The sequence below is a fragment of the Malus sylvestris genome, chromosome 17 (assembly GCF_916048215.2).
Source record: "Malus sylvestris chromosome 17, drMalSylv7.2, whole genome shotgun sequence".
In the NCBI taxonomy this organism is placed as follows: Eukaryota; Viridiplantae; Streptophyta; class Magnoliopsida; order Rosales; family Rosaceae; genus Malus; species Malus sylvestris.
The window spans coordinates 14,251,308-14,273,874 of NC_062276.1; the positions used below are offsets into that span (position 1 = coordinate 14,251,308).

General features: G+C 42.8%; 1 long non-coding RNA gene across 1 annotated transcript; it reads left to right on the forward strand.

The window, feature by feature from the left end:
* The first annotated feature begins 14,653 nt into the window (after positions 1-14,653).
* LOC126612431 (uncharacterized) lies at positions 14,654-15,907 on the forward strand. The gene is made up of 3 exons (XR_007619069.1): positions 14,654-14,954; positions 15,072-15,287; positions 15,550-15,907. It is a non-coding gene; the product is annotated as an uncharacterized LOC126612431 (long non-coding RNA).
* Positions 15,908-22,567: the final 6,660 nt, after the last annotated feature.

Genomic DNA, 22,567 nt, shown 5'->3' on the forward strand with positions numbered 1-22,567 from the left:
GATGTTGAACAAGTGCTCGGACTTTTTCTTGATCAAGCGATAGGATGAATATTCTTTGGTCAAAACCAAAGAAAGTTCGTCGAAACTCCTGATGGATTGTGGTGGCAAGGTGTATAACCAATCTTGCGCCTCGCCTTGTAGAGTGGTGGAAAATATCTTGCAAATGAGATCGTTGTTGTTTTGATAGAGGATCATTACACTTCAGTAGTGCTTTAGGTATTTCTTCGGGTCTTCATCTCCTTTGAAAGATGTGAAATGTGGCATGCTGAACTTGCGTGGAGGCTCTGCTTACTTGATCTCATCCGTGAAGGGTGACCTACTTATGTGGGTTATGACCCATTATAGTGTTTCATCAATGGCCTTGTTGCGTTGGAAATCGAGCAATTGCTTGGTCAGGAGCCTATCTACTTCTTATTGAATTTACCTTTGTTGGGTAGTGGAGCTCTCAGCTGCCTCCAGTAGTGACATGATTGTGTTTGGCTTGTTTATGTTACGGATGCGATGCTTGTGGTGTGTTCCTAGTAGGCAAGTGAGTTCTTCACAAGCTGCCGGTTGAACTTGAGTCGAATTGAGTAACTGCTTTTCTCCCTCCATCGTGTTGCCTACTCCTATGTGAGGTGGAGGATGCTCATTGCGGGTCTATTCGCGAATGAACACTTTGCCTGGAAGGCTCCTTATGTTGATTATCAGAGTGTGACCCCAACCGTGAGTGTATGCTCGTCCACGGGCTTGACCGAGAGTGCACGCTCTTTTGTGTTCTAAGACAGGAGTATACGCTATCTTAGGGGCCCAGTTGGGAGTGTACATTGCCCGAACGCTCGGTTTGTGTCTGGTCGAGTAGCTACTTGTTGGGATGCTACTAGAGAGGTTTCTCGTATACCTTTGTCCTACTTCGGGACACCTCATCTGGGGCACGTTAGATCTCGATGCGCTATAAGAGTTAATTCACCAAGGTTGTCTGTTGTGTAAAGGCGATTGTCAAATTTATGACTTGTCAAGACAAGTGTTATTCTCCATTTGGGTTGAAAGCGCTTGGAAGGAATGCATATCCTTGAACAGTGGAAGTATGGTAGACTCCGGGTGTGAGATTTGAGTTGAGAAATGTCAAATCCATTGAGAAATATGGTGAAAATGCTCCCGGTTCGATCGTAGGCCTAGAAATTTGAAGCCGGGATGGTTAAACCAATCTTGGACCGATTTGGGCTGCTTAGAAGGCCACTAGAGCAGGCAGGGCCACATGAGCAAGCTGGGCCATGGGAGTGGGCTACTCGGCTAGAGCAGGCTAGGTCGCAAGAGCAAGTTGGGCCATGGGAGTGGGCTACTCTGTATGTGGCCCACACGGGTGCGAGGCTTGGGCTCGGCTTGGCAATGGGTTGGGCTTGCGTTGGGTTTGGAAGGCACATGCCAACTCGACTATGGCTTAGGCCCTTAAAAGTTGAAGTGGCATGGCTTGGGCCATAGGTTTTGCCAAAGGTGGCTACCGTGGTGGTTGCCACGATGGTGCCTCGTGGTGGTGTCACTCCGCTTACCACTATGTTAAGCCTTGTAGATCATCGTGGTCCTAATCCTTGAATGTTGGAATTTCCGTTTGTCGAGGTTTCTGAATCTCTTGCCATTGTACTTTTCTTTTATGTTTTATCAAAGAATTTTTAGAAATTAAAATTCCTAGAATAAGAACATACAAAAAATCTACAAATAAGCAAGGAAACAAAAACCTTAGATGTGTGAGTCTTCTACGAGCGTTTTCTCAAGACTCTCAATGAAAGCATCAATTTGTGGAGGCAAATTTCTTGCTCCTTGCTCTTGGAGCACCTACAAAACAAATAATACCTTAGGTCAAGGCCAAGAGCCTCATGCACCCATGATGAATTAGGGGGGCAGGGCTTTGGCCAAAGAACCTTCGTTGCCAAAGTTCGAATTTTGAGGGAAATGTGTTTGGAGAATTTAGAAAATTTTGCAAAAGAATTGGAATTGAGTTTTGGAGAGAATATGGGAGTTTATATAAGAGTGTAGCCAGCCCCCCTGAGAGAGGAAGGACTGGCCACTTGGATGGTTTTGTGGGTTAGGTTCTTCATTTGTGGTTAATTAGCTTATTAATGGAATAATTAATTAATTAATTAGCTAATTAATATAATAAAAGAGGAATGATTTTTGGGTTACGTTGTGGAGAAGATATGATGAGGATGGATGAAATAGGTTATAAATAAATACCTATTTTGTGCACTTTTGACTTGATTGAGGAATGATTATCCACTGCTTGCATGTAGGAATTCCGGTGTGCCTCGAGGGTAATTTTATCATTTTTACCCAAGAATCCACGTGTCACCTCCATATTCTTCTTGATTATTTTTGGCTCCACAGAGACCCTCATAAGGCAGTGAAACATGCATACGTGCATAGAGTTTAAATTAAGATGGGAAACACTGAAACAAAGGGGATAGGTGAAGATGAAGGAAGGTGGGGACGATTGATACACTAGTATTGCTAGTTTCTAATGCAATTATCGAGAGGTTAATTATTAGTCGTAGTAAAATGGGGCCTTCTTCCTAGGTTATTTTTCGATTCAAACTAAAGCTTTTCCTTTTTGCCATGATTTTTTTTTTTCAAACGATAGATTTTGATAGGTAATTTAGGTTACATGTTAGATTAGCCATCGATGCGATTTGAACCTACGCTGTCATGTAAGGGCTCAACACCTTTCCACTGTGATAAAGGGCCACTTGTTTTTTGCCATGATTATATCTACACTAAGGGGTAGGGGAATGGGCTAGCAATAATTGTGGATGCAAATTTCTTCCTCCTTGATCTTGGACAAAATTGCACCTACAAAATAATTAACACCTTAGGGTCAAGGCCAAAAGCCTCACACGCCCACGATGAATGGAGGGTGGCTTTGGCCAAAGAACCTCCGATGCCAAAGTTAGAATTTAGATAGAAAAGTGTTCAGAGTGTTTTTGGAATTTTGCAAGAGTGTGAACCTAGGTTTTTAGAGAAAACATGGGTAGTATTTATAGGGCATGTCCGGCCTTTGGGATGCTTTTTGTGTACATTTTGTGGTTTAATGTGTGAGTTATTTGGCAATTAATGTATTAATTAGGTAATTAATCCATTAATTAGCCAATTAACACATTTTTTTCATGAATATTTTGGAGGTTATGTAATTATAGCTAATTGATTAGCTAAAAAAGGGAAAAAGAGGTAAAAACTATATGGAATGAAATAGGTTTTGGGAGTTACCTTGTAAGAGTGATTTGATGAGATGGTTTTTGAATTGTTACCTTTTTTGGGCACTTTTGACTTGGTTGAGGGATGACTACCTGCTGCTTGCCCGTAGGAATCCTGTTGTACCTCAAAGGTACTTTTGTCCTCTTTTGTCTAGAAATCCACATGTCGCCTTGTGATTATTTTTAGCTCCACAAATGCCCCCACACCTGTTGGGCTGCTCGCAAAAAAGGGCAAAAGTGTAGATATTTTCTTGCACTAGGAAACAATGAATTGTTTCCTATATTGATGTTGATTCTCTCTTTTAATAGGAAATTAGATCCTTCTAGGAAGGGGAAATAAATTTCTCTCAAACCCTATTTGAGTCCACCTTAAGTGGATTATTAAATCAACTTTGGAGAGCAATTTATTCTACCTTACAAGAGAGAGAGCTTCGAGGAAATTTGTTCCCCCCTCCTCTAGCAATCTTCTACATCTTGCTCATGCAAAGGACCGTCTTTCGTTGCTTTCTTCATCTTCTTCGCACCGCACCGAAGTAAGAAAAAATTAATTTTCCTTGTCTTCTTCTTGGATAGTTTTGTTGTAGGGCAGCCGTCAAGATGGTGAGGCACGTTGGCTAGCAGGAGCCAGGAGTTGGCTCGGCATGGGCTAATGAGGTGTTGTGGCAGGGACCACTGCTTGGGCCGCTTGGCTTGGCTAATGCCAAGGGCAACTTAGCGGCTAGGGTTGCGGATTGAGGCGTTGAAGCGCAGTGCTAAGCGAGTCGTATGGTTCTTCTTCTTTAGGCTCTTAGTCTTGACGCGGGCCAGGCCAGCAATTGAGAGAAATGAAAAAGTTGCTACACTCATAGGTTGCTAGAATGTTGGGCATGCAGGCCTCCTGCCTACTGGTCCGAGAGAAAAAAATGAGGGAAAAGCCAGTATAGGTTAAGCTCCCCTGTTGAGTACCTTGAATAGTGTTGGATGCTTAGTTCTCTTCGCCGGGAGAAAAGTGGGTTACTCCCGAGAGAAAAGGTAAAGAGGATCGAGGTGGATGCATTGGCTCGTCTGAACGTTGTCGTGGAGCCTACTATGAATGAAGGTGGAAAGAAGAGATCTTCCCTGCCTGCTTAAGAGATGCCGATTGAGAAAACTAAAGACTTCATCTGTTGTTTGTGAGGGTCTGCCTGCTGCCGAGAGTCATGTGATTGACATGACTTTTTCCAATGGGAAGAAAAATGAAGCTGCTAGATCTAAGCATGTGGCACCTGCCATGTCAAGAATGGCCAGTATGATTGTTGATAGTATTGCTCAGTGTAGAGGTCTTGTCATGCCCTCAGTACCGAAGTCTGTGCCAAGACGTCCGTTAGGAGCAAAGTCTGGTTCTCCTTCGGAAAGGTTTGCTACTATGAAGAGTAATAAAGTGGACTCTGCTGCTAAAGTGGCGCTAAGGCCCACTCCCTTTACTGCTGAGACTGATTCGCTTGCTGGGAAGAAGGAGACTGCTCGCGTGGACAGCAACCTACTTTTGAGGAGGCTGCTGAGATCTCTGTGCTCTTGAAACCAGATATGCTTAAAGACATGGACACTTGTGCCATGTTTGTTGATGGCGTTTAGAAAAGTTTGTTTGCCCAAGTTCCTTTGTAAAGCATACGACCCAATATAGAATGACTGCTCTGCTTGCTATGATACAGATATAGCAAGGTTGCCAAGGAGGTGGCGAAGACTATGACAGCTGAAGCTTATTCCTCGACCAAGGATATCAAAAGGTTATATTCTAAGCTCGTTGCTTTGAAAGGGTTTAATATTTTTTCCCCCTACTTTTCTGCAGCTTGAGATCACTCACCAGATATTGTTGACTTAAAGACTAAGCTTGACGCGATCCAAGTTAAGTATGAAAGTGCAGAAAATGAGAGATTGGATGTTATATACCTCAAATTCAAGATCTTAAGTTTGCAGTTTCTGAGCTTCGTTTCGCTATTTATGCAAAGGATGAAGAGTTGATTGCTTCTTATAATCAAGTGATCCACTTCAAGAGAATCGTCGATAGGCTTGAAGCCCAAGTGTTGGAACTTCAAGGTGTACTGAAGATCAACGAAAGTCTGAAAAAAAGAAGTGGATGAGTTGCAGCGCGTCCGTGTTAGTCTGCTCGATGAGGATGAACAACTGAAGGGTGAGAAGGATGGGCTCGAGGTTTCGAGACCTTCTCTATTTCTCCGGAAGACTTATTTACTTTTACTTTTTAGGCTTTCGTCGGTGAAGTAGTTAGAGAAGTTAGTGCCCAGGCTGAGGTAACCGGGGGTAAAGCACTAGATGATGCGCTGCTAAAAGCGTTGCGGCTGCTAAAGATGTGGCGACCGAGTAGTCGTAGGATGTCCAAGTTGCTAAAGTGTAGTCTTCTAGGTAGCCTTTAGGATTTTCTTTGTTTTCTTTGTAGCTCTTATTTTACTTGAACTCCTTTGGCCTTTGCTAGTCATTTATAAACATGCTTCATTTGCTTTTCTTCATCTTCGCTTCTTTTGTTCATGCCCTAACCTTTATACTTTATAAACCAATGGCAGACATGCTACTTTTCTATAAGCAGACATGCCTGCATAGCCTACGTAGTTGTAGGTGTTAGTGTAGAACTTTTTGCAAAGTTGTTAGCCATAGGGTTGGCAGTCAAATGTCTTACTTACAGAAGCAGACAAGTCCGCATAACCACTAGGCTATTTAACCTTGGCTTTCTCCATTTTCGTAGGTTGCGTAGCAAGTATCACAACACTTTAAGACTTGGTGTAGATTGTTATGCGCTTAGCAAAGGTGAAGCTTATCGACTACGTAGCATGTCGATAGTGGATAAAGTTTCGTATATGTAGACTAGCTTATTTAACCTTTCACAAGAATGTGTGGTTGTATAAGTCTAACGTGGTTTTACTACTTGAAAGGGCAAGCCGTAGGAGTCTTCCGAAAACCATAGGCTACCTTAGTGCACGCGGTAGCAACTTTAGGGTTCCAGGGCAGCCATCTGTAAGGCGTACTGGGTAATGTGCCCCCTCCTTCTCTAGGGCCCAGTTCCCAACGGATTAGGCTAAGAGACCTAAAATCCTTCAGTTAGCTAAGCCTTGAAAAATACCACTGTGGCTACTTCTAGAAACCCCGGTGCAAGTCATCGTGCATCTAGTTATACTAGGGTAGCCAGGCTCATCCACGTCTTAATATTCAGAGTGTAAAGTTTATCCTCCCACCTCGGAGAGCTGACCTATGTGGGTGTCGAGGAATTGGTTTACCCTTTCGCACTAGAAAGCAATTAGTTTACCCTCTCGCACTGGAAAGCATAGTTGGTCCCTCGATGAGCGAAATTCCTGCGATGAGTCCCTAAGAAGGGCGTAGTCTTCTTTTGAAGTGCTGGAATGATCAATTGTTGTAAGCAAGCAGCCGAGCCAAGTTATGATTACTTCTGAATTCCTCATTGAAAAATGAGTGAAATGAACGAGAACTTAGCTGTAAGGTAGGAACTGCATAACAACTGGATAGTCCTCAGCTTGTGAGGTGGTGCCTGTGGAGCTATTTAAGTCTTCGAGCTTTCATGTAGCAGGAGGTCACACATGGTACTTCCTTAGATTGTAGGCGCTTCACTGTTTTTCAATCTTTTTATCGTTTCATGGTGGCGAGGGTGTACTTACTCTTGCCGCCTACTCTGCTGATCTTATACAGACCTTCCCAGATAGGATCTATCTTTTTGGAGCCTTCTCTGCGGGCAGTGACGAATGTTTTTCTTAGGACTGGATCTTTGAGCTAGAACTACCTGATCTTGGCCTTTTTGTTGTAGCTGGAGATGAATTGTTACTGGTAAGCTACGATGTAGGTGATGGTCTGCTCATGCTTTTCCTCTACCAGATCTAAGCTTGTGGCCATCTCCTTACTGTTCTGCTCAATGCTTGGTAGTAGAGCAATGATACTTGGCTTGATGACATTAGGATGAATAATTACTTCTGAGCCAAATGCCAAAGATAAATGAATCTCACCGGTTGTTCATCTTTTGGCAGTGTGAAATGCCCATAGACATCTGGGGAGTTCGTCTGGCCATTTTCCCTTCTTGTTGGTGAGGGATTTCTTGAGGCATTCGAGGATCACTTGTTGGATGCTTCAGTCGGCCTATTGCCTTGAGGATATCTCGGTGTGGACATGTGCTGCTTGGTGTCATACTTTTGGAAGAACTTCACCAAATATTTACCTACAAACTGCAGGCCATTGTCGGTGACGATAGACTATGCAATGCCAAATCGACAAATGATGTTCCTTCATATGAAGCGCTATATGTCCGTCTGAGTCATTATCGTCATGGGCTCTGCTTCTATCCATTTGGTGAAGTAGTCAGTTGTCACGACCATCATGCCTCTGCCCCCCCCGATAGCATGCGGCATTGGTCTTACCAGGTCGATTGCCCACTGCATGAATGGCCACGGACTTGTCTACGAGTGCAGTTTACTGGCAGGCAATGCTGGTACAGGTTTGTAGCGTTGGCAGCGGTCGTATTTTTATACTAACTCCTTAGCAACTTGGTGCATAGTAGGCCAGTAGTAACTTGCGTTAAAAGCCTTTTGTGCTAAGGATCGGCCTCTAGAGTGATTTCCACAAATGCCTTCGTGGATTAAGCTTAGAACCTTCAAGTCATCGGGAGGTGCTAGGTAGCAGAGATGTGGTCTGGTGTAGGATCTTCGGATGAGAATTCCGTTCCACATATAGTAGCATGCTGCCTTGATTTGGAGCTTCCTAGGCTCCAATCTTTCCGAAGGAAGCGTGTTGTTGACCAGGTAGTCTATAATAGAACTTTGCTAGTTGGGAATTATACTAACCTGTGACACTTAGGTCATTGGCTCTGCCTCTATGCTTGGCTTGTCTACATATTCCATTGGAATAGAGCATTTGAATTGGTGGTCGAGGGCGAAGCCTAGGCCGGCTAACGTATCTGCGTGGGCATTGTCTGCCCACGGGACTTGAGTGAAAGTGTAAGTTTGAAATGCCTCAAGCTGTTTGCGTCCCTTCTCTAGGTATTGCGCTATCCTTGGATGTTTTGCTGTGTATTCTCCAGTAGTCTAGTTGGTGATTAACTGGGAATCGGAATGAATTGCAAGCTTCTTCACTGCTAAGTATTTTTCCATTCAGATACCTGCTAGTAAGGTCTCGTACTCTGCTTCGTTATTGGATGCTTTGAAACCTAGAGTGATTGCTTGCTCAAACATTGAGCAGTCTGGGGTGACAAGGACCACGCCTCCTCCAGAGCCTTTGTAGTTGGATGCGCCGTCGACATGTAATGCCAAAAATCTTCATTTGGGGGAGCAAGCACGATTGAGATGTGCTTGGCTGCTTCTGGGGTACTGCTACCACTTCATCACTCGTTGAAATGCGTTCGGACCATGTAAGATTGATCGTAAAGGATACTGAGTCATGACAACGACTGTATGAGCTTGAAAGTATGGTCTGAGCTTTTGAGCTGCAACAACCAAAATTAATTTTTTGATCTTTGGATATCTTGTTTCTGCATCGAGAAGCACTTTAGAAATGTATAATACTGGCAATTGGGCCCCCAGTTCTTCTCGTATGAGGGCAGAGCTTATTGCTACTTCAGAGACTGCTAGGTAGATGTATAAATCCTCCGCTGCTTCTGGCTTGGATAGTAAGGGAGGTGATGTGAGATACTTCTTTAAGTCTTGGAATGCTCTTTCGCACTCTTCATCCCACTTATCCCTTTGTGCCTTCTTGATAGCTTTGAAAAAAGGCTTGCATCAATCGGTGGACCGCGAGAGGAAGCGATTGAGGGTTGCCGCTCGTCCGGTCAAGCTTTGGATCTCCTTCAAGGTGGTTAAAGACTTCAACTCTAGGATCGCTCGGATTTGCTTGGGATGTGCTTCTATTCCTCATTGGGTTACTAAGTACCCTAGGAATCGGCCTAAAGATACCCCAAATGTGCATTTGGTGGGGTTGAGCTTCATCTTGTACTTTCTGAGGATGCTGAAAGTTTCTGCCAAGTTGCAGATATGATATGACCGCCGCTTGCCCTTTACCATTATGTCATCGACATAGACTTCCATGGTTACCCTAATTTGCTTCTTGAACATCATATTTACTAACCTTTGGTAAGTGGCTCTCGTGTTTTTAAACCCAAAAGGCATGACCTTGTAGCAGTAGGTGCCCCGCTCGATCACGAACGCGATTTTCTCCTTGTCAGGCTCATACATGGCTATTTGGTTGTAGCTAGAGTATGCATCTAAGAAGCTAAGCAACTGGGTCCTAGAAGTTGAATCCACTAACAGATCGATCCAATGGACAAGATAAGGATCTTTTGGGCATGCTTTATTGAGGTCGGTGTAGTCTCCTCTATTTGCCATTCTCTTTCTTCATGACTAGTACGACATTGGCAAGCCATGCCAAGTGTGCTACCTCTTCTATGAATCTGGCCTCCAATAGCTTGTCAATTTCCGCCTCAATGATAGCTACTCATTCAGGTGTGAAATGTCTTATCTTTTGGATCATCGGTTTGGCAGTGAGGTCGACGTGTAGTTTGTGGTAGGCCACCTTGGGGTCAATGCCTGGCATGTCGGATGGTGACCATGCGAAGACGTCTTGATTTTCTCTAAGGAAAGTCGGGAGTTCTTCCTTCTCGATTGGGCTTAGTCGTGAGCCAATTCTAGCTGTCTTTTCCGGCTGCTAGGAATCCAGAATGATGTCTTCAACGTCCTGTTCGAGTTTTCATCCTATCTCGTCTACTTGGGCACCATCTTCTGGATCATTCTGCTGTAATTGCTATTTGGTAACCTCGTTATCCCTTTGGACTTCTGTAGCTTTTACGGGGGTAAAGGTTTTCTTTTTTTATTCTTTCAACATTTACACAGTGCATCGTCGGGATGTGGCTTGGTCAGACTTGATCTCTCGACTCCTCCTTCCGGGATGCGAAATAGAATTTTTTGATACTTGACGGAAGTGACGGCGTCCAACTTAATCAACTAAAGTCTCCCAAGAATCCCATTGTAAGGAGACGGGTCACTTTTGATCATGAATGTCTATTTAGAGACAACTGGCGATGTTTTTACGTCAAGTGTGATGTGACTGATGGTAGGTGAAATGTGTCCGTTGAATCCGGTGAGTACCTCTGCTTAGCATATGATTGTGCTTTCCAGGCCCATCTTCTGAATGACTAAGAGTTGAAGCAGATTGATTGCACTCCCATTGCCAACCATCATCCTGTCAACTATAGCATGGGCTAGTTGGAAAGATACTACTAGTGTGTCATCATACGGGAAATCGATGTTTTCTGCATCCCACTCAATGAAGCCGATGATGGGTCCAGGTTGGGTATCGACTGTGTAAACTTGAGAGATTAGTAAAGCCTTCTGGATCTTCCTTTTTTTGAGTTATTAGTGGCCCCCAAGTGTTCGATTTCAGCAAAGATGCCATTGATTCGAATCGTCTTGGTTAGCAACTCCTCATCATCGTCTGCATTCCTTCTTGGCTGCGCAGCTAGCTTGTCCAAGTATCTATTGACCTTGCCTTCTTTCACGAGCTTTTCTAGATAGTTCTTCCAAGTGTAACAGTCGTTGGTTGTGTGACCAGGACCTCCGTGGAATGCACAATACTTGGTGTGGTCCAACTTGGAAGTATCTCCCTTTGATTGTTTCAGCAGCTTGAACCATGGCTCATTCTTGATGTCACGAAGGATTTGATGAATCGGAATTGAGAACTTAGAATAGCTCTTGGTTATCAGGCATTCTTTGGTCATGGGTCGGTCCCTACGTTTGGCCTCATGCCTGCTCTCTCTGGGCTACTTCCCGTCTTCCTTCCTTCAAGCAGCTGCCGACTCCTTTTGAGGCTGCTCGAGTGCCTTTTCTGCTTGTCGAGCCTCGTCCCAAAATGCATGCTTCTCTGCCAGGGCAAAGGAATCTGCTAGAGTTAGGTCTTCTTTCATGATCATTTCTCCGAACAGTGGGTGGTTTGCTGGGAGTCATTTTTGGAAGGTTGCACTTGCTATTAAGTCATCACATCCGACGATATTTACCTTCTCTAGTTTGTACCTCTTCACGTAGTCGCGGTGAGACTCCTTTGGGTTTTTCTTCACGTTGAACAAGTGATCGGACTTTTTCTTGATCGAGCGGTAAAATGAGTATTCTTTGGTGAAAACCAAGGAAATATCATCAAAAATTTTGATGGATCGTGGTGGCAAGCTGTGAAACCAATCTTGCACCTCGCCTTGTAGAGTGGTGGTGAATATTTTACACATAAAGGCATCGTTGTTCAGGTAAAGGACCATCACTCATCAGTAGTGCTTCAAGTGCCTCTCTAGATCTCTATCTCCTTTGAAATATTTGAAGTACGGCATGCTAAACTTGCGTGAAGGCTCTGCCTGTTCGATCTCGTCTGTGAAGGGTGATCTACTTATATTGGTCATGTCCCCCTATAATGCCTCATCGGCCGCTTCATTACGTTGAAAATCACGCAATCATTCATTGAATAGTTTCTCTACCTCTTCTTGGATTTGTCTTTGCTGAGGTAGCAGAGCTCTTAGCTGCCCCCGGTCTTGACCTACTGGTCTAGGTTGCTCTTCTATGCTCTTGGTTTGTTCAAGCCGAAGCGGCAGTGCATGTGGCTCATCCCTAGCAAGCAAGGGAATTCTTTGCAGGTTACGGATTGAATTTGATTCAGATTGAGTAACTACTTCTTTCCGTCCATTGTGCTGCCTGCTCCAATGTGATGTGAAGAATGCTCCTTGCGGACCTAAGCACAAATGAATGTTTTGCCTAGAAGGCTGCTCATGTTGATTATCGGAACGTGGCCCCAACTGTGAATGTATACTTGCTCATGGGCCTAATTGAGAGTGCACGCTCATCCGAGCACTAAGAAGGTAGTATACGCCATCTCGGGGACCCAATCGGGAATGTACACTACCCTTATCAGGGCGCTGCTGGAGAGGTTCCTCATCTGCCCTTATCCTACTTCAGGACACCTTGTCTGGGGCATGTTAGATCTCGGTGCGTTGCAAAAGTTGATTCACGAAGGTCGTCTGTTGTGCCAAAACGCTTGTCAACTTCATGACTTGTTAGGACAAGTGTTGTTCACCATTCGGATTGGAAGAGCTTGGAAGGAATATGCCTCATTGAGCAGTGGAAAGGTGGTAGACTCCAAGTGCGAGATTTGAGTTGGGAAATGTCAAATTCGTTGACAAATGTGGTGAAAATGCCCCCAGCTCGATGATTGGTTCGGACGGTTGAGATAGTCTCTGACCGACTTGGGCTGCTTGGGAAACCACGGGAGCGGGCTGGGCTGCAGGAGCAGGCTGGGCCACGAGAGTGGACTGCTCAGTTCATGATGCACACGAATGCGAGGCTTGGGCTCGGCTTGGCAACGCATTGAGCTCACATTTGGAGTGACATGGTCATAGCCTTGGTGCCTTGAGTCTTGGATGGCACGGCTTAGGATTGCTTTGGTGGCACGGCTTGGGCCGTGGTAGTGGTGCCATGGACCTCGCCGCGGGTGGCTACCAAGGTAGCCACCGCAGTGGTTCCCGTGGTGGAAACTCATGATGGTGGTGTCGTTCCACCTATTGTCACATTTTGCCTCGTGGATCACCGCGGTCCCATCTCTTGAATATTGGAATTTTCACTTGTTGAATTTTCTAAGTTTCTAGCCATTGCACTTCCCTTTTACGTTTTATCAAAGAATTTTTGCAAATAAAAAATTCTAGTAATAAGAACGTACGAAAAACTACAAGTGGACTAGAAAATAAAGAAAAAACCTTTTTATGCAAGAGTCTTCTACGAGTGTGACTCTTCTCTCAATGAAAACACCAATTTGTGGATGCAAATTTCTTCATCCTTGATCTTGGACAAAATTGCACCTACAAAACAATTAACACCTTGAGGTCAAGGCCAAGAGCCTCACGCGCCCACGATGAATTGGGGGGGGGGGGCTTTGGCCAAAGAACCTCCGATGCCAAAATTAGAATTTAGAGAGAAAAATGTTTAGAGAGTTTTTTGAATTTTGCAAGAGTGTGAACCTAGGTTTTTAAAGAAAAATGGGTAGTATTTATAGGGCATGGCCAGTCCCCTTTGGAGAAAAGGTGGCCGGCCTTTGGGATGCTTTTTGTGTGCATTTTGTGGTTTAATGTGTGAGTTATTTGGCAATTAATGGATTAATTAGGTAATTAATCCATTAATTAGCCAATTAACACATTTTTGGAATGAATATTTTGGAGGTTATGTAATTATAGCTAATTGATTAGCTAAAAGAGAGAAAAAGAGGTAAAAAAAATATATGGAATGAAATAGGTTTTGGGAGTTACCTTGTAAGAGGGATTTGATGAGATGGTTTTTGAATTGTTGCCTTTTTTTGGGCACTTTTGACTTGGTTGAGGGATGACTGCCCACTGCTCACGCGTAGGAATCCCGTTGTACCTCAAGGGTACTTTTGTCCTCTTTTGTCTAGAAATCCATGTGTCGCCTTGTGATTATTTTTGGCTCCACAATAATGTGGTTCAAATTTGCCTTTGGCGAGAATCGAACCTAAGATCTCTCACTTACCAGTGAAAAGTAAACCACTAGATGGTAGTATTAGAACTTTCAAGTTCTTAACATTATTTATATTTTGGAACTTCAATCAAAACATATGCGCTCAAAATTTATTCTTGACATCAACATTATCGGAACCTTTAGGTTTATAATTTTGGAATTTATGTCATACTTGTACATAGAATAAGGACTTTATGATCCCCATTTGTATGAATCAAGATACTTTTGGCCCTCATTTATTAATATTTGGACTGAGCCGCTTGTTGCCGTCATTTCAATTAAATTGAATAACTATTGTTCTCTCAATTGATTTAGAAACTTCATGTTTCAATTTTGATCAAGAAGCTTCGAGTCCAATCTTTGTATATGATGGAATTTCAAGTCCAATCCTTTTATAGGATGAGGATCAAGAACTTCAAGTTCTAATTTAATCAAGGAGCTTCGGGTCTTGGTATATACTCATCACAACAAAATGTAGTACAATAGGTATATTATAGTAAAGGGCGGTTATTCCATCCATTGTAGATAAATTGCTTTTAATAAGTAATGATTGTGATAAAGGCTTTAGTACAACACCATTCACATAATATCAAAACTTAAAGATAATGACTGTTATTGTGAGAAAGGCGACAGTGCTGCACCATTCATGTTATAATCTAAACTGCATATTAATAGATCCTCTCTGTCAAACAAAAGATAATGAAAAGACTATTTAGGGGGTATAGTCAAATTAGAATTTGATAAGATTTTAATAGACTCTGAAATCTACGTGTAGTCAATTAAAATTTTAGAAGATGATTTTAAAAGATTTTGAAATCATGGTGTAGTTAAATTAGAATTGAAGAGGATTTTAAAAATTCATCCAAATCTAGAGGTAATCAATTATGATTTTAAAAAAAACTCTACACAAGTATAGGTGTAGTCAAAATCTCAAAGATATAGTAGGATTTTATTAGGCGAAGGATTACGATGGATTTGAAAGAGGTGGTATAAATACCAAATGCCATCCAAAATCCAATCATAACCCCTCTGATTTCTTTTCATGCCAGACGAAGATGAACAGGCCATTCCATCTATCTGTGAAGCTACTACCTTTTTCAGCGATGCTCATATCGAGCAGAAGAAAGTGTCCGACGTCATTTGGCTTTTGATCTCTCTGCTCAGTACGACTCCATTCCCACTCTAGTCGAGTTCATTCTCTGAAATGTCTCAAGTACGATTTTTCACCCAAACCTTTAAAATTTTCTTTTCAATTCTTCCAAACTTTGAATAATTTTTTTTCCTGCGTTGTATGTTTAGAAAATGAACTTGTGGTTGTTGATTGAAACAGGAATCACAATTTATCTTTGTTTTGTGACTCTCTGCATTTCCAGTTCCGCTTTCCACTGTTGTGGGTACTACGCATATTTAGCCTCGAAGTTGTTTGATTAAATGCCTCAAAGAAGTATATGGGAATCATATTGGGGGACTACTACAACCTGCAAAGGTTCTAATAAGAGCACCTTCGAGTTAGGTTAGGTGACGCACTCAACTGCTTCAGTGATTGGTAATACTTTATCCTTGTGTGTGCTGCCCATGTAATTTGTTTTGGTTTGTATATTGCATTATGTTGAATAAATAAGCAATACATAGGCAACTGGTTTCACTTAAGGACAAGAAAAGCATTTATCAGTTGAGAAGATGATGATGAATTGCTGGACAACAATTCAATTGATGTTAATTTATGATTTCCTTGTAGCTTTTATATAGCAGGAGTTTGACTATGACAGCAAACTATATTTATAATTGAATGGCCTTTGCTGAAACAGTCAGCAGACTCACTGATGAAGTGAAGAATTGGAAACTGAGACGCACAGAATAAGTAGACAAACTCAGGATCTCCTCATCCAGTTTCATCTCCTGTACTGCGTGAAAGTGCTCTGTTGGGTCACAGACTCACAGGGACTTGTTTAGTCCAACTGAATATGTCAGTGCAAGGAGTCCAGCTGTTTCTGGCGGTAGGACCTGAAAAGGTTCATAATGCAGTAGGAAGTCTGGAAGTGTTCCGTTGATATGCAGTGTTTTAAATATAGTTATGCCAGAACGGATTGCGCCTTATATTCAATGAAATGTGTTCTGAAAAATGTTGGTGGTGTAGGTGCCAACCTTTTTTTTTTTTTTTTGTTTAAACAAATGTTGCACTTTTGAGTCTTTGGGCTTTGATGTTGCGGGAGGTCTCACATGGTACTTCCTCAGATTGTAGGCGTTCCACTGCTTTTCGATCTCTTTGTCGTTCAAAGTGGCGGGGCTGTAACTACCATTGTTGTCTACTTTGTTGATCTCGTACGGACCTTCCCAAATAAGATCCATCTTTTTAGAGCTTTTCTACAGACAGTGATGAACGCTTTTCTTAGGACTAGATTTCTAGGTTGGAACTGCCAAATCTTAGTACTTTTGTTGTAGCTGAAAATGAGCTATTGTTGGTAAGCTGTGGTGCGAGAATTACTTAACACACAAAATTAAACCCTCTTTTTATCAAATGTAGTAAAGTATGTAAGTAGGGATCGTTCTAGGCCGGGGATTAGGAGGGATTGCTAAACACTTGAAAACTGACTTAAAAACATAAAAACAAAATTTAAAACACTAAACTAGACTCAAAGAATGCAAAACTATACTTTAAAATACTTAAACAAACATAAAACTCAAAACAGCAACCTAATGACTCAAAACTGCCTAAAAACCACTTTCTGGGCAGTTTTGAGAACCTAACAAGAACTTGGACGAAGTTGGATGAAAACTTGAATCAAAACACTTTCTAACTAATCTAAGACTTCAAAATAAAGGGGGATTTGTTTTGGACGAAAATTGAAAACAAAACAGAAACTTTAAAACAAAACAGATTGTAAAACGTTTTTGGATGAAAATGATGGATAAAAGGCTAGTTAGGAGGTTCTTCTCCACACATGACACACTTGCAAACAAAATGATTTTCAATTGTTCTTTCAATAAATTATGAAACTTAACACCCCAAGTTAATTAGATATGCTTAAATTAACCTTCAAGTTCTCCTTAAGTTAATGAATTGGATGGAAAAGCGCATACAACAATTCAAAGCATTCCTCAAAGGTTCCTTACGTGATGAGCACAATAAAGATACAATCAAGAATCATGAAGCACAATGAGAACTATAAGTGTTGACGAGGCATTCGTTACTATGATGAGCATGAAACTAGTGCCAAGAATTCATTCAACGCGATCGTTTTCAAGCGACCTTCACTACTTGTGATTATAAGATTGTAACTATTAGGTGAAACTCCCTCATAATCTAGCATCATATTCATGCATGAAAACTAAGCGTGCACTCTCAATCAACATACACAAATAAGTTATCAATCAAGTAGATGAACGAATTGAATCCGCAACTTATGAAATAACAACTGAATGTAATCAAATCATATTGCAAGCATGTACATGGTTTCGAATCACCCCCCAACTAAGGGGGTTTAGTTCCTCATTCTTGCAATACAAAGATACATAAAATTAGACATTAAAATCAAAGGAAAGAAAACACCTAAAATGCTCCAACTTGGAAAGCAAGTGCATCAATGGATCTCCCTTCCTCATTGTTGCGGCATGAAGCTTGTGGACAGATTTTTGGGTGGATTTATGGTGTAGAATGGATGGGGAATGATATGGAGGGGTTTAGGGTGAGTGTGGAAGAGTGTTTGATGGTTGGAAGGTGGTGGAGAACTAGGCAAAGAGGGTGGAAGAAGGTGGAGTGGCTGTTATGTTTTCTAGGCACTAGAATGGTGTTTTTTGGGTGTTTTGCTTCCTAGGGTGTGTATGGACGAATTTCTGTGATAAAATGATGAATATGGGGGATTATCCTTTGGCCAAGGGGTGTAAACATGTATTTATAGGCCCCAAAAACTTTAGAAAATCAGGTTAGGTTAAGGATGAAATGCATGGCAATTTGTGTGTGTGGTGTGCAATGGTCCAAGGGTGAAAATGAAGTGATGATGCAAAGTGTGAAGGGTAAAATGGAGTGGTCTTGTAGCTAGGGGGCATGAATGATTGTGTACATTGCATAGAGATGGAAAGGGAGGTGAAAATGTGTCAATAAATGGGTCAAAGGTGCAGCAACATATGGTACACAAGGCATGGGATTCCAAATGTGAATGATGGAGCATCAATTGGTGCATGTAATGGATGTAAATGTTGTCTAAAATCTAATGAGTGAAGGGAACAAGAGGTATCAAGCAATTGAGTGTAATAATTAAATGAATTGAAGCATGAAATTAGAAATTATGTAGGGGACAAGAGTGATCAAGCATGGCATGGAATCCAAAGGGAATTCTATGTGGTTTGCATGGCAAGGAATGCAAGTTGGGGTGACAGATTTTTGGGCTGTTTTCTTCATCTTTTGGACCATAATTCTTCATATTCTTGGCCTCTTTAGTTCTCAAATTCGTCCATCCACTTGGCCCATGCATTTGCTATCCATTCCAAGCCCGAAACATGCTCTAAAGGCCTCCAAAGTGCATCTTCTTGCATACTTTGTACTTAGAGTCTGAAAACACACGAAAATGACTTTAAACATTAAAATAACTAAGGAAACACGACATAAATGCACAAGAACAAGCCAACTAAGTCGCATAAATATGCTCCTATCAAGCTGCAATGCGGGCGATGGTATGCTTGCACTTCTCCTCTGCCAGATCTAAGCTTGTGGCCATCTCCTTACTGTTCTGCTCAATGTTTGGCAGTAGAATGTTGATACTTGGCACGATGACATTGGGAGGAATGATTACTTCTGAACCAAATGCCAAAGAGAAAATAGTCTCACTGATTGCTCATCTTTTGGTGGTGCAATATGCCCATAGACACCCAAGGAGTTTGTCTAGCCATTTTCCCTTCTTGTCGGTGAAGGATTTCTTGAGGCAGTCGAGGATCGTCTTGTTGGATGCTTCGGCCTACCCATTACCTTGAGGATATCTCGGCATGGACATGTGCTTGATGCCATACTTTTGGAAGAACTTCGCCAAATCTCTGCCCACGAACTGTGGGCCGTTGTCGATAAAGATATATTGAAGGATACCAAATCGGCAAATAATGTTCCTCCATATGAAACTCTCTATGTCCGTATGAGTCGTGGTTGTCATGGGTTCTAGTTGTACCTATTTGGTGAAGTAATCGATTGCCACAATCATCATGCCTCTACCCTAAGTTGCGGGCGACATTGGCCTTACCAAGTCAATTGCCCACTGCATGAACGGCCAAGGACTCGTCTGCGAGTGTAGCTCGCTGGCAGGCAGTGCTGGTATCAGCTCATAACGTTGCAGCAGTCACACTTTTTCATTAACTCCTTAGCATCTTGATGCATGGTAAACCAGTAGTAGCCCTCTGTGCTAAGGATCGGCCTCCGGAGTGATTTCCACAAATGTTTTCGTGGATTAAGCTTAGAACCTTTAGGTCATCAGAAGGCGCTAGGCAGCAGAGATGTGGTCTAGTGTAGGATCTTTGGGCGAAAATGCCGTTCCACATGTAGTAGCGCGCTGCCTTTATTTGGAGCTTTCTAGACTTCAACCTTTCCATGGGAAATGTGCCATTACCCAGGTAGTCTATAATAGAATTTTGACAGTTTGGAGTTGTACTAACCTATGACACTTCAGATGTTGGCTCCGCCTCTTTGCTTGTCTTATCTTCTACCGGGATAGAGCATTTGAGTTCGAGGGTGGAGCCTAGGCCAACTAGTGCGTCCATGTGGGCATCATCTGCCCGCAAAACTTGAGTAAGGGTGTAAGTCTAAAATGTTTGCGTATTTTCTCTAAGTATTGAACCATCCTTGGGTGTTTTGCCGTGAACTCCCCAGTAGTCTGGCTAGTGATTAACTGTGAATCAAAATGAAATGCAAGCTATTTCACTGCTAAGTCTTTTGCCATTCGGAGGCCTACTAGTAGGGCTTCGTACTATGCATCATTGTTGGATGCTTTGAAACCTATAGTGATTGCCTGCTCGAGCATCAAACCGTTGCGTCACCTAGGCTAAGCGTGAAGGCACAGTAGGGAGCCGTGGAGCTGGGGCCATGTTACACATAGCAGGAAATGCTCCTTTAGAGCTGAATTATGGAGCAAGGGTCAGCTGAGGCCATGTGACGCACAGCAGGAGGTGGTGCTCAACTGCTGGTACATGTTGCTCTTATGTAGAATCTTCTGGGGCGAAGAGGACAAAACTTGCTTCCGAGTATTCTTCTAATGTTTGTTTGCCTTTGGCGTGCCTTTTTGGGCTAAGTTATTACGCTCTTCAAAAAACTTTACACCGCCAGTGTCTACGCCTTTATCGTCGCGAGTTTGGATTGGGAGGAATAATGCGTCATGAAGATGACTGCGTGCGTTTGAAGGTATAACTTGAGCTTCCAGGTTGCAACAACTGTCACCAAAGTTAGCTTTTGAATTTCTGGTACCTGGTTTCCGCATTTAAAAGAGCTTTTGAACTGTGGAATACAGGTAGTTGGGCCCCTAGCTCTTCTCATATGAGGGTAGAGCTTATTGCTTCTTCAGATGCGGCTACTCATCCAATCAGACCTTGAATCTCTTTCAGAGTAATGAGGGACTTCATATTCAAGATCGCTCGGATTTGCCTTGAATGTGCACTGACGAGTCTTGTCCTAAAGTGCATGCTTCTCTACTAGATAGAAAGAGTCTGCCAGAGTTAGATCTTCTTTCATGATCAATTCTCCGAATAACGGGTGGTTTGTTGAGAGTCTTTTTTGGTAGGATGCACTAGCTATTAAGTCGTTACATCCGACTATCTTTGCCTTCTCTGCTTTGAACTTCTTCATATAGTCGCGAAGCAATTCCTTTGGGTTTTTCTTGACGTTGAACAAATGGTCGGACTTCTTCTTGATTGAGCGATAGGATGAATATTCTTTGGTGAAAACCAAAGAAAGTTAGTTGAAACTCCGGATGGATTGCGGCAACAAGGTGTGGAACCAATCTTGCACCTCACCTTGTAAAATGGTGGCGAATATCTCACACATGATAACGTCGTTATTTCGATAGAGGATCATTGTGCTTTGGTAGTGCTTTAAGTGTCTCTTCGGGTCTCTATCCCCTTTGAAGGATGTGAAATGTGGCATGCTGAACTTGCATGGAGGCTCTGCTTGCTCGATCTCATTCGTGAAGGGTGACCTACTTATGTTGGTCATGTCCCGTCATAGTGCTTTATCAATGACCTTATTATGTTGGAAATCGTGCAATCGCTTGTTTAAAAGCATTTCTACCTCTTTCTGAATTTTCCTTTGTTGGGGTAACAGAGATCTCTGCTACTCTCAGTCGTGACCTATTGGTCTAGGATGTTCTTCTATGTGATTGGTTTGTCTATGTCGCGGTGGCAGTGCATGTGGTTAGTTCTTGGCAGGCGAATGAATTCATCGCAGACTGCCTATTGAACTTGAGCCGAATTGAGTGACTACTTCTCTCCATCCGTTATGCTGCCTATACCACTGTGATGTGGAGGATGTTCCTTGCGGGCCTGGCATGAATGAACGTTTCACCTAGAAGGCTACTCATGCTGGTTATCGGAGTGTGGTCCCAACCATGAGTGTATGTTCGTTCATGGGCCTATTCGAGAGCGCACACTCCTCCACGTGCTAAGATGGGAGTATATATTATCTTGGGGGCCCAATTAGGAGTGTACACTGCCCGAACACTCGATTTATCGCTGGTCTAGTAGCTGCTTACCCGGACGCTGCTGGAGAGGTTCTTCATCTGCCATTGTCCTACTTCGGGACATCTCGTCTGGGGCACGTTGGATCTCGGTGCGCTACAAGAGCTGGTTCACTAAGATCGTCTGTTGTGCAAGGGCGCTTGTCAACTCTATGACTTGTTGAGACAAGTGTTGTTCGCCATTCGGATTGGAAGAGCTTGGAAAAAATGCATCTCCTTGAGCAGTGGAAGTGTGGTATACTCCGAGCGCGAGATTTGAATTGGGGAATGTCAAATCTGTAGAGAAATGTGGTGAAAATGCTCCTGGCTCAATCATAGGCCCAAAACTTTCAAGCCAAGACGGTTGAACTAGTCTTGGACCGATTTGGGCTGCTTGGAAAGCCAATGGAGTAGGCTGGGCCATTGGAGTGGACTACTCGGCATGTGGCGCACGTGGGTGCGAGGTTAGGGCTCGGCTCGGCAACACATTGGGCCCACATTGGGTTTGGGCGGCTCAGGCCGGCTTGTCTAGAGCTTAGGCCCTTGAAGATTGAAGTGGCACGGCTTGGGCTGTGGCCTTGGCATTGTGGGTTTTGCCGAGGGTAGCAACCGTGGTGGTTACTACAGTGGTGCCTCATGGAGGTGGTGCCACTCCACTCATCGTTGTGTTAAGCCTTGTAGATCGTCGCGACCCTAATTCTTGAACATTGGAATTTCCGTTCGTCGAGGTTTTCGAATCTCTTGCCATTGTACTTTTCTTTTACGTTTTATCAAAGAATTTTTAGAAATAAAAATTCCAAGAATAAGAACGTACGAAAAATCTACAAATGAACAAGATAATGAAAAACCTTGAATGCAAGAGTCTTCTACGAGTGTGTGACTCAAGCTCTCAATGAAAGCACCAATTTATGGATGCAAATTTCCGCCTTCTTCTTCTTGGACAAAATTGCACCTACAAAACAATTAACACCTTAGGTCAAGGCCAACAGCCTCATGCACCCATGATGTATGGGGGGAGGCTTTGGGCAAAGTACCTCTGATGCCAAAGTTAGAATTTGAGAGAAAAGTGTTTAGAGAAATTTGAAGAATTTAGCAAGAGAGTTGGAATTAGGTTTTTTGAGAAAATGGGGCGGTATTTATA